This window comes from Pteropus vampyrus, unplaced genomic scaffold (assembly GCF_000151845.1).
Source record: "Pteropus vampyrus isolate Shadow unplaced genomic scaffold, Pvam_2.0 Scaffold106, whole genome shotgun sequence".
Taxonomy (NCBI): Eukaryota; Metazoa; Chordata; class Mammalia; order Chiroptera; family Pteropodidae; genus Pteropus; species Pteropus vampyrus.
This window is the reverse complement of record NW_011888887.1, coordinates 431,381-443,357: the sequence shown is the minus strand read 5'-3', so window position 1 is coordinate 443,357 and position 11,977 is coordinate 431,381. Positions and strand designations below refer to the sequence as shown.

Here is an 11,977-nt window from a genome sequence, read left to right as displayed (position 1 = left end):
TGCTCTTAACCACTACAATAAGCTAAGTCTGTGACTAAAAAAGAAATAAACACCATGTTTTCTTTCCTTGAATATATATTGTAATAAAGAATCAAGAATATTCAGAAAAGCTTTGAAAAAATAAAGGAAAGAGGGTGGAATAGCCTTCCATAAACATATTATAAAACTTCAATAATTGAAATTTGAATTTAGCACATACACAGATAAAAAAATTGAACAGACTAGAAAATCCAGATGCAGACCCAATGATTCACTGTGCTTTAGTATGCAGTAAAAGACTGTCTCAAATCTACAGGGTAAAATTAGACTTTTCGAATATAGGCATACCTTGGAGATATTGCTGGTTCAGTTCCAGACCAATATAATAAAGCAAATATTGCAATAAAGTGATATTGCAATAAATTTGTTGCTTTCTCTGTGCAAATAAAAGTTATGTTCACACCATACTATAGTCCATTAAGTGTGCAATAGTAATACATTTTAAAAAACATTGAACATAATTTTAAAAATACTGCTAAATGCTTACCATCATCTGAGCCTTCAGCAAGTAGTAATCTTTTCAGTGTTGGAGGGTCTTGCCTCATGTTTATGGCTGCTGAGTAATCAGAGTTGTTGCTTAAGGTTGGGGTGGCTACAGCAATTCCTTAAAATAAGAAAATAAGAAGTTCTTCACATCAATTGACTTTCACAAAAGATTTCTCTGTAGCATGCAATTCTGTTTGATAGCATTTTACCCACAGTAGAACTTATTTCAAAGTTGGAGTCTGGCAGCTGAAATCCTGTCACTGCTTTATCAATTAACCTTATGTAATATTCCAAACCAGTTATTATTTAAACTATCTTCACAGCATCTTCACAAGGAGTAGATTTTACCTCAAGAAATCACTTTTTTTGGATGTTGTGTTAGCAGCCATGAAAACAACATTAATCTGGTTATATTTCTCCACCAGAGTTCTTGGGTGATCAGGTGCATTGTCAATGAGCAGTAATATCTCAAGAGCAATCTTTTTTTCTGAGCAGTTAGGTCTCAACAGTGGGCTTAATATATTCAGTAAACCATATTGTAAACAGATGTGCTATTGTTTAGGTTTTGTTCTTCCACTCATAGAGCGCAGGTAAAGTAGGTTTAGCATAACTCTTCATGGTCCTAGGATTTTCAGAATGGTAAATGAGCGTTGGCTCTAACTTAAAGTCACCAGCTGCATTATCCCGTAACAGGAGTCGGACTGTCCTTTGAAGTTTGAAGCCAAGTAATGACTTCTTCTCTCAAGCTATGAAAGTCCTATATGGCATCTTCTTCTAATATAAGGCTGTTTAGTCTACATCGAAAATCTGTTGTGTGCTGTAGACAACTTCAGTAATTATCTTAGCTAGATCCGGATAGCTTGCTTCAGCTTCTTCTCCACCAGCACTTGCTGCTTCATCTTGCACTTTGAGGCTATGGAGATGGCTTCCTTCCTTAAACCTCATGGCCAAACCTCTGCTGACTTCAAACTTTTCTTTGGCAGCTTCTTCACCTCTCTCAGCCTTCATAGAATTAAAGAGAGTTAGGGCCTTGGTATTGATTAGGCTTTGGTTTAAGAGAATGTTGTGGCTCATTTAATCTCTCTAGAACACTCAAACTTCTGCCATATAGGCAATAAGTCTGTTTTATTTCTTATCATTTGTGTGTTCACTAGTGTAGCACTTCCAATTTTCTTCAATAACTTTTTTTTTTTATCATTCACAACTTGGCTTACTTTTTGGTGTAAGAGGCCTAGCTTTTGCCCTATCTCAGATTTCAACATGCTTTTCTTACTAAGCTTAATCATTTCTAGCTTTTGATTTAACGTGAGAGATGTGTGACTTGGCATTTCATTTGAACACTTAGAAGCCATTGTAGGGATATTAATTGGCCTAATTTCAATATCATTGTATCTCAGGTAATAGGGAGGCCCAAAAAGAGATGGGGGAATGGCTGGTCAATGGAGCAGTCAGGACACAATATATTTACTTTAAGTTTGCTGTCATGTACGAATGTGGTTCATGACTTTCCCAGACAATTACAATACTAACATCAAAGATCACTGATCACATATGATCATAATAAATATAATAATAATGAAAAAGATTGAAATATTGAGAGAATTACCAAAACGTGACACAGAGACACGAAGTAAGCAAATGCTGATGGAAAAATTGTTCTGACTTGCTTGACGAAGGGTTGCCACACAACTTTGCTTTATAAAAAATACAATATCTGTAGAGCACAATAAATCAAAACACGACAAAACTAGGTATGCCTATAAATGATATTTAGATATTTGGTCAGTCATATGGAAAAGATAATTTTTTTTTTCTACTTCACCTCATTGTACATCAGAATAAACTCCAAATGGATCAATCTTAATAATGTGAAATAATAAAAGTACCAGAAGTAAACATGAATACATATTTTTTGGGGGGAAAAAAAATTTGAGAACATGATCAGCCTTTTTAAAACACAACACAAAAGCTGGAGGTCATAAGTTAAAGAATGATAAAGTTTATTACATTAAAATTTAAACTCAAAGTTCTATAAGCAAATGAAAGAATTAATAATATATTAGGAAAAAATATTGACAACTCATCGCAGACAGAAGGGCTAATATTTTAATATGCACAGGACTCAAGTCAATGAAGCCATGAGTAATCTAGTGTTTTGATTCTCTAAAGTACTTTCACTACTTAAATTTTTACCTAAATCTTGAATATAAACCTCATTTTATTTCAGAATTGAGAAAGATTGATTCTTGATCACATCACTAACTCTAATGAAATATAGTTATTTTTCTCTTTGGTATATTCATGTAAGGCAAATATTTTCTCATGTTATGATTGACATTTTATTCTGAACAGATTAGTTATGTCTCTTGCATTACATGTAATATTGGCCTAAAGATGAAAAATACTGTATTTTTATATTCATATTTTTCATAACATAATATTTTGTTTTATTTGGGATTTATTTTGATTGGAAATGATGCCCTGTAATTTTCAAAGTATTTTTGCCAACAATCAGGTGCATTTACATGAGAATTTAAATTAAAATTGGCTAATGCCCAAAGATATCTCTGTTTCTAACAGGATTTTTGAAAAAAAAAAAGATTCTGCCTGCTGAAGGAGCTTAGTGCCATTATTTCGATAATAATGCTACCATGCACTCTAATCAAGACTTTGGATTGATAGTCACATTTTATACCTAAACATGAGCCTGATATCTTTTTATTTTGCTGATAGAAGGTAACGCAAAAGTTTGTTTACCAAGTTATGGCTATGAAAGGGGATGAATTTGGTCTATCTTATTACTATCACGGCAGCAATGCTGAGAGCAGTCAGCATCTCCTCATAATCACATAAGTCCCTTCTTTCTTACTATATAGGTTCAAATGGTAATTACTTAGAAATTTTAGAATAAAAAACTGATAGAGGGCCTTGCCATCACCCTGGAATATCACCTTCCACTTAGTATTTGCCACTTAATTAAAATAGCATTTGAAATAATGGAAAGAGGGTGCTGAACATACTCTAGGAAATAAATGCTGCAGAGAAGCCTTGGTGCCTGTGGTTAGACAAGCATTATTATTTATTAATTTATGGATTGCAGTGGCCATGTATCAGTGCTCTATGACAACAAAATCAACAATATAGCCTTGAAAACAATAAAACTCTAAGAAGATTTGCTCTCCTTAAACAAAGAATAGCAGTAATGCCCTTTTGATTTGATAGAAAACTCTAGAAGCTCTGAGCTCCTTGACACATACCACATCCAGAATTTTAAATTATCAGAGAAATTAAATTGACTTAGATGACCTTCGATCAATTTTAAGGGAAAAAAATTGTAATGCTTTAAGCCACAGTCCATTTTGTATTAGCACAGTTTATTTTAAGCCTTAATGGTTTTATTTCCTACATCAGTTTTATAAATATGTCCAATATTTCTATCAGCTTTCTGTAAATGTACCTGTCATTTTTGTTCACATTAAATAAATAAAATACATTTATTTTTTCAACTCAGGGTAAATTTTGTTCTCTTTAAATGTGTTGTAAATAGTCTCTTTTGGTTTATCTTTTAAAACATTCTGGATGTATTCATAGTCTAGGAAAAAATAAAAGTGGAAAGGAAGTTTTCTGTCTTAAATATCAACTAATTCACTCTAAAATAAATACATTTAATATGAAAGTTCTTTAACTCCGTGCAGTAGCTGTAGCTAAGGACAAGATAATCTATTCTTTCTGTGATATATTGGGGGTTGTAATGACTGTTGTCTCCTCAAAGGCTATTCAAGATGTTGTGATATAGCTTTACTCCTATGGCCTCTAAAAATGCAATCCAGATAATAAATTGTTTAATAATCCAAAAGGAAAAAAAGAAAAAGAACAGCCATGTCAATCTCCATTGGAAATAAAAGTACTATTTCACAGAATAGATTAAAATAAAATGTCTTTTCAAATTGTATTTCAGTGTTTCCCTCAATAAAATTATAAAGATTGGCATGAAAACAATCTCTATAATATCAGAGTTAGAGAGGAGCCAATGTCAAGAACCTAGAATTAAATATATTGAAATACTAAAGCCCGAAAATTTTTATGTTAATATGTTTTTTAAAAAGTTGGTTTAAGATTTTTTTGAGACAGTTTTTTAAGAAGCTTGAATAATCAAAATATGCCATCTTTTTAAGTATTAAACTCAAAAGTTATCTTCAAATGTAAAGACAGTAAATATGCCCTCATTTAAATTTCTGATTTTTGCACCCTGCACAAGAATATTTTATGAATAAATTGGGAGTAGAAAATGAAAATTTGCAAACAACAGTATAAACTATTTTCTTTTCAATTTTATTGTCAGCTTTTTTATTTTAGTCTGATTTAAAAAATGAGTTGGGAAAATAACACTTGTTTGTGTTTTACTTTTACTTTAAATTTGGCAATAAACAAAATCCTCTTCAAAAATTAATTCAAATATTTATTGTTTTTCTCCAGTGTTTAAGGCACACTGCTAAACTAGGTGACTGGAAAAATAAATATGCCATTAACCATCACCCAGAATTGGAAAAATGAAATAACAGCTATAGAATAATGTAATAAGTAAACTATGGTCTGTCTGCTTCCATTGACATAATCCTTAGTGAGAACTGGACAGTCTCTACTTCTGGATAATGACACTCATCTTTATGGGAGGAAAATCTTGTAGCAAGAAGATAAATCATCTGGAAACAAGTGCTCTGAGGGAGTTGAATAGCAGGACTCTAATGCCCATTTGAAATAGAAAATACCATTTACATGAGACTGAAGAAGAAAAATGTATATTCCTGACTTAATTTTTTTTTTAAATATAATTTCATCTAAGTCCAAATTTAAAAAAAAGTAGCAAGGCAATATGGATTCACTTAAAATAGCATTTAAATATTCCTGGAAAATGTTATATAGGGACAAGATCAGGAACCAGCAAGTTTGACTTTTTATGACTCATACACTTGCTATCAGTGTAATCCAGTGTAAGCAAGCCTCTTAGCTATCTGATGATCATCTACCTTAATAATTGAGTACCTTAAACATAGAATAATATCTGTCCTTTTAGAAGGTTGGACGAATCAATGTAAAATATTTGGTACATAACAAAAAGTGGAGTAAATTATATGTAAATTATTAATTAAGACATCAAGTTTTTCATATTTCCATAGTCATTTCTTTTTTAAAAGCCAATTTTGTTGTAAAAAAATCAAAGCTTTTTATTCATCTACTGTAAAATGGTGTAAAAAATAATTGATTTTTAATATAGGATGGAGAATGTTAGAGGGGAAATGATCATTTTCTAAAAAAAAAAAAGAATGGCAGTTGATGTTTAGCTTTTGTATTGTTGTGTATGACGGATGAGTTAATTCCTCTAATGAACAAGTCTTTCTCTTGGCCAGAACTAATGAAGTGGGATGTTTAGCAGACTCAATATAGTAATATAACCACTCCTCTGAAATAGATATGAGCCTTGATGACAGCAGTCATATATTAAATAATGATCATAGTAAAAGTTTACCTGGTCTCTTATCTCTTTTTCCTTAAAGGTGTTTGAAAAATCATGGCAGGAGGAGTTTAATGGATTATTACTAAAAAACAACAGGGGATTATCTAGTTTCAGAAACACAGATTTTTTTAAAATTTATTTTTATTATGATGAAATTAGTTAACAAAATCCAGCAAGTTTCAGGTGTAAAATTCAACAGTAAGGCATGTATATATATTGCATTGTGTGTTCACAGCCCATAGTTAGATTTCTTTCTGTCACCATGTATTTGACCCCTTTCACATCATTTACCTCCTCTCTCCTCCCCCCGCCGCAGTAAACACTAGTCTATTGTCCATGTCTATGAGCCTCAGTTTGTTTGTTTTGTTTGTTTGTTGCTTTTAGGTCTATATCCCACATATAAGTGATATCATGTGGTTTTTAACTTTTTCTGTCTGGCTTATTTCGCTTAGCATGATTATCTGAAGGTCCATCCATGTTGTTGCAAATGTCAGTATTTTATCTCTTCCTATGGCTGAGTAATATTCTATTGTATATAAGAAACAGATTTTTTTTTTATCAATAGAGAGGATCATAATTAAAACCAGGAATGCAGCTTGACAATATTACTCTTATAATTTCTCTATACACTTAATAGCTTTTGTATAATCTTTCTTTTTATCATCTCAAGTACATAAAATAATCCAATGAAAGTAATATTGTAGGGGATGCTCTTCTATATGAAGAAGAACATAGAAAGGTAGAATAATCCTGAATGGTAAAGAAGTTTCTGAGAAATATCGAACAGGAAAGAACATCAGGACATCTGATGAATGAGATACTGTCTGAATCTTAAACATTATTCAAAGTTAACACTCTCAGGGAATATTTCAACATCAAAGACGTCTGAACTATGACTATCTCTTTCATTAGTATTTTGTTCCATTATCCATGCACAATTTATCAACTACAGAATTTACAAAAATGAGAAAAGCCAAAAGAGGATAGCAATGCTATCATGGTATAAAACATTTCTTGACTTACTATTGATTATTTACACTGTCCAAGGTTTCCAAGGTGCCTGCTTTAAATTGTGCTTGAAACCCTTGCAACAAATTCAAAAAATATTTCCATTTGGAACCATATGGCAGCTGGTCAAAAAGAAGAAAAAAAAATCAGCGAATTTAGTACAGGCAGTACAGCCTAGTGAAGTGTTTAAAGCAAGCATTCTCAGTATTGCTTTTCAGCATATGTAAATATCTCTCTCATAGCTAAAAAGAGAATAGGTACTTAAAAAATACTCATAGAACTTGCTATGTGCCAGACAGTTTCCTCAATTTTTGTAATCAATAACTCATATAATCCTTATAAAAACTCCTTAAAGGATGATTATTTGCCCATTTTGCACACAAGAAAATAAGATATATAGATTTAGAAAATTACCAAGTTACATAGCTGGATAGAAGTGGCTGATCTGGGTTACAAACCATACAGGCTGACCTCAAAGTCATTGCTTTTAATCACTAGGCTTTTCTGTGTCTCTATGGCTTTAATAACATCCTAGTCCAATCAAGCACTAGCAGAACTAATCCAATCAATCCCAATTCTATCATTTACTAGCAAATATCTAGTTCCTGTATGTATGAAATGGAGATCAAAGCATTGATCTAATTGACTTGTTATAGGAACAAATGGGATGATATAGAAACTCTAGTTTTTGTTCTCTTTTTTTCCCTCCAGTTTTGGAAGAACTGGGAGGAAAAGGGGAAATAGAGTTATTTCTCTTGGAAAAACACATCATGTCATCTAGATCCTTTTCTATCTCATGGCTAGAATTGCCATTGCTCTTTTTCATTAAGATTATCAAATATTTTCTTTAATTGGATAACTATCCAAACAATGACCTTGTGAATTTTTCAAAGTTGACGGAATAGCATCATTTTAATTACTGAGACATGGATTCACTACAGTAAATAAGAATCTATGCAGAAAACTATTATTCTGGGATCATGACACATGAAGGATATAACTAACTGGAATTTAAAGTATTTTTACTAACACAGATAGATGATCAAACTCCGGGAAGATCATCTCTGATTTTATACATACTTGCCAATTGTCTTTCACTTTTTAGTTTTATCTCAAGACTTCTACATTTTCTTAGTTATCAATGATTTTCTCATTACTGAGGAAAATGCCATGATTGCTGTCTTAGTTCTATTTTTTATCTATTTTACATTGGCTTTCTGGACCAATTCTCATTTAATTGATTATACATTCTCTACTGTTTATTTGACATTGTGACTTTTCTTTTAATAAATGAGATCCTTCAAAATGGTTCTTTTTTTGAAAAAAAATATCTTGCACTAACTTATCTCAATTGTAACCTGGAATTTTAATAATTTATCTTATACTTTTATGAAAGATAGTCTTCTTTATGTGTTCTCCCTCCAACTTGTTGTTTCTTATAACTGTTCATCTATTTTATTGATGCATTTTCTTCATTATTTCTTAAAGAAAATGCATTCTTGGTCTCTAACTGATGATGTATTTAGGAAATTTATGCTGTTGTTTGCCTTATTGACTTGTGCATTTATTTTTTCATACTCAATTGAGTCATTTTAAAATATTATATTCTTACATTCCCCAATTTTATAGTGTAATATCCTGTTTCAAGAAACACTCAGCTGATTTACATACTTCATCAGTCCTGTCCTGATTATTCTCTCCTCACATAAACAACATCAGTATACAGATTGCCTAAACTCTTTGCACTTGCATGTCCTCTCGTTGTCACTCTCACTCCAATATCACTCTATTTTTAATATATACATAAACATGTTTCAAATCGATAGTTGTTTTTAATCTCAGAATTTATATTTAATTATCATTGTGATCTTAAAATTAATAGTTTAGAGTAGTAAAATTCTTACTCACCTTTAGATATGCCTGACTTGCATTTATTTTCTACTGTGAGTTTGCTAGCATTTTTTTTACTACCTTCCATGTGAAATATTAATATATACAATTTCATAAAGTAAAATCCAAAAGTAGCATAAAATCAAATGTAATGCATTTGGTAATTGGCACCTGACATATAACTCTCCAGCCAACTAGTTGTGTACTTTCATTCTGGTAATTCAGTAGCTATGCATTTTATACGTTTTTGAAGTTCTACTTACTATAAAGTTATTAATTAATGATGGGCAAGTGTCTCTCTGCAAAAGTCAGATATATGTTGTTTTCATGTCAATGACTTAACCACACTTCTGTAATTAATCATATTTTACAATGATGTTAATATGCAAATCTCCTATTTTTTAAAATATAACATCAAAAACAATAATAGTTTAAAATTCAAATATTTTATAACTGTTACATTTTATAGCTTAATTCGAGACCTCATAATTTATTTATTAAGGTAGGTAGCATAGCTATAAAATAGTCCCTCTGGGAGCACTGCGAAGTTTCTATTGAAATGGAGGAAATAAGTATCTTTAATTGATTGGTGGATTTATGACCCCTTATTTTTTGTAAAGAAATTTATTTACCTTTCTGTAATATAGGTATTTCTTTCTTAGACACTAAGATTATATTAGTTATCATGGTCTCTTAAATATACTTTGTTTCTTTATTGAATGGCTGCTTTGTGAAGAAAAAAAAAATCTTTATTCTAGAACAAACAAACCTTAAGCTAGACAATCCAATCTTACCTTGATTATCTGAAAAATTTATGTTTATCATTATCAAGTTTTAATTCTCTTTCTGTCAGAATTTCAAAAGACAGTTAGGTACTCTTCAGGTAGTTTGTCCTTATCAACTCTTAATAAGCATTGTCTTTTTTAGAAGTCTATAGTGAATTTCCATCTAATTAATATGTCTGTTTTCATCTATTCTGGAATTTGGGAGATATAATCACAAAAACAAACTAGCATCAAATTGATTTTGACAGTAAGCATTTTGATTATTTGCTTTATGTCAAGTCTTTAAGTGCAGATGTTATATATGTAATAAAAATTTAACAGTATCTATTCTTGCAAAAATTAGAGTTTTTGAATATGGATATTTTTAGTTGCCTCAGTCCTCAATGATTTTCTCTTTTTCTTAGTGATTAGAATAGAAAAGAGTTAATTGGCAATGCAGTTTTTATGAAGTTATTAGTCAAAGGATAATCTGAATTAAGCATTTTCATAGTTTCTATTTTCCTCATGTCACTATACTGTTGCAAGCAATGGTATAGGAAATTCTGGAATAAGAAATTCCCTGAAAACATTAAATAAATTATTTATTTAAGGAGTATAAAGTATGTAGGTTTATATCTTGTAATATTGAGTAAGAGGTAGAGGAGATGAAGTAATAGAGTGGTAAGCAAAACAGAGAAAGAAAATACTATTGGAGTTAAGTAATTTATAGGCAGAATAGTAATTTCTGGATGCAACTTTTCATCACTAGGATAAATCAACTATTTGATATAGAAATATGGAAAATACAGAAATACAGAAAAACACCTGAATAATTTTTTGAAGTATATCAAATTAGATAATGAAGTGAATTTAAATAAAAAGGTGCCTTCGAAGTATGTAAACTACAGCCCTATCACCTATTTTTATATAGCCCATAGGTTAAGAATATTAGCATTTGTAAATAGTTTAAAAAGAGAATAATATTTTGTCACATGTGAAAATTATATAAAATTTAAATCAATTGACTATAGAATTTAGTTTTATTTCTGGACTCTCAATTCTTTTCCACCGGTCTATATTTGTATGCTCATACTAGTAGCACACTATTTTGTTTACTACAGTTTTATAGTAAGTCTTGAAATCTTGCATAGGAGTCCTTCATTTGTTTTCTTTTTTCAATATTGCTCTGGCTATCCAGAGCCTGTTGTGTTTTTATGTGAATGTGAAGATTGGCTTTTTCATTTCTGGTTTGGTTTGCTGGTGCTAGGGTGGGCAATAGAGATCAAACAGGGGAGGAATTGTGTGTTTTGATCTAAATATCCTATTGCCACCTCTTTAACCCTCTTCAATACTTACATGTAAAAATGAGCACTCAAAAATTTCTTCCTCTGAACTCAGGCTTGTACATCTAATTGTTAAATATATAATATCCAACAAATCTTCTAATGGGCTTGTCCCCAGAAAGTTTATATTCTCCTGCTACAAATACTTGCCTAGAAAATCTGATGGAGTTTGAAGTTCTTTTCTGAATGACATAGTGTTCGACAATGGGATCTACAGATGATATATTATTGAATTATATACTTGAAACTTATATAATTTTATTAACCAATGTCACCTCAATAAATTTAATTTAAAAAGAAAACAATTCCTAGTTAAAGTAGTATCAAATTGCATTAACTAACCATATTGTTGTAATCATTTCACAATATATGCATTCATCAAATCATCATATTGTATACCTCGTATTTACACAATAAAAAAAAAAAATTATCCCTGTATAAAATGTCAGTATAAAAGAATTTCAGAGTATCTCTCCCTCTCCTCATTGTCCCACATGGTACTTAATATTATGACTTCTGATGTTTAGAGTGAGAGGGAAGCTGATAATGTGATGGGGGGAGAGAAATAGGAATGATTTTATCACTTAAGCCATAGTCCCCATAACTGTGAGACGGTCTTTAAAACCTTATATCTTATATTTAAATACTGGCAGTGAATATGATATAAAACGTTTCTTCCTTTAAGATAATTTGTCAATTTTTGTTTCAGAGGGAGGAGAATGGGATAGACTGTTTAAGAAAGGGCTTCTGTGTTTATGATGTAATTAGTGCTAAGTCTCCACACATGGACTATGGTTTCTGCTGCTTTTTCCTTTGCAATGTAGGTGACAGTATTTTCTTTGTATAAAAAATATTTTCATGGGAAGGTTGAGGATAGTATAACATGCACGCTTAGATTGCTAACATATTAAATTAAAAGTACAAAATATTTT

At 31.0% G+C, this 11,977-nt stretch overlaps 1 pseudogene; it reads right to left on the bottom strand.

Moving 5' to 3' along the window:
* Nucleotides 1–869: 869 nt before the first annotated feature.
* LOC105295486 lies at nucleotides 870–1,877 on the bottom strand (annotated as a pseudogene).
* Between the last annotated feature and the right edge of the window lie 10,100 nt (nucleotides 1,878–11,977).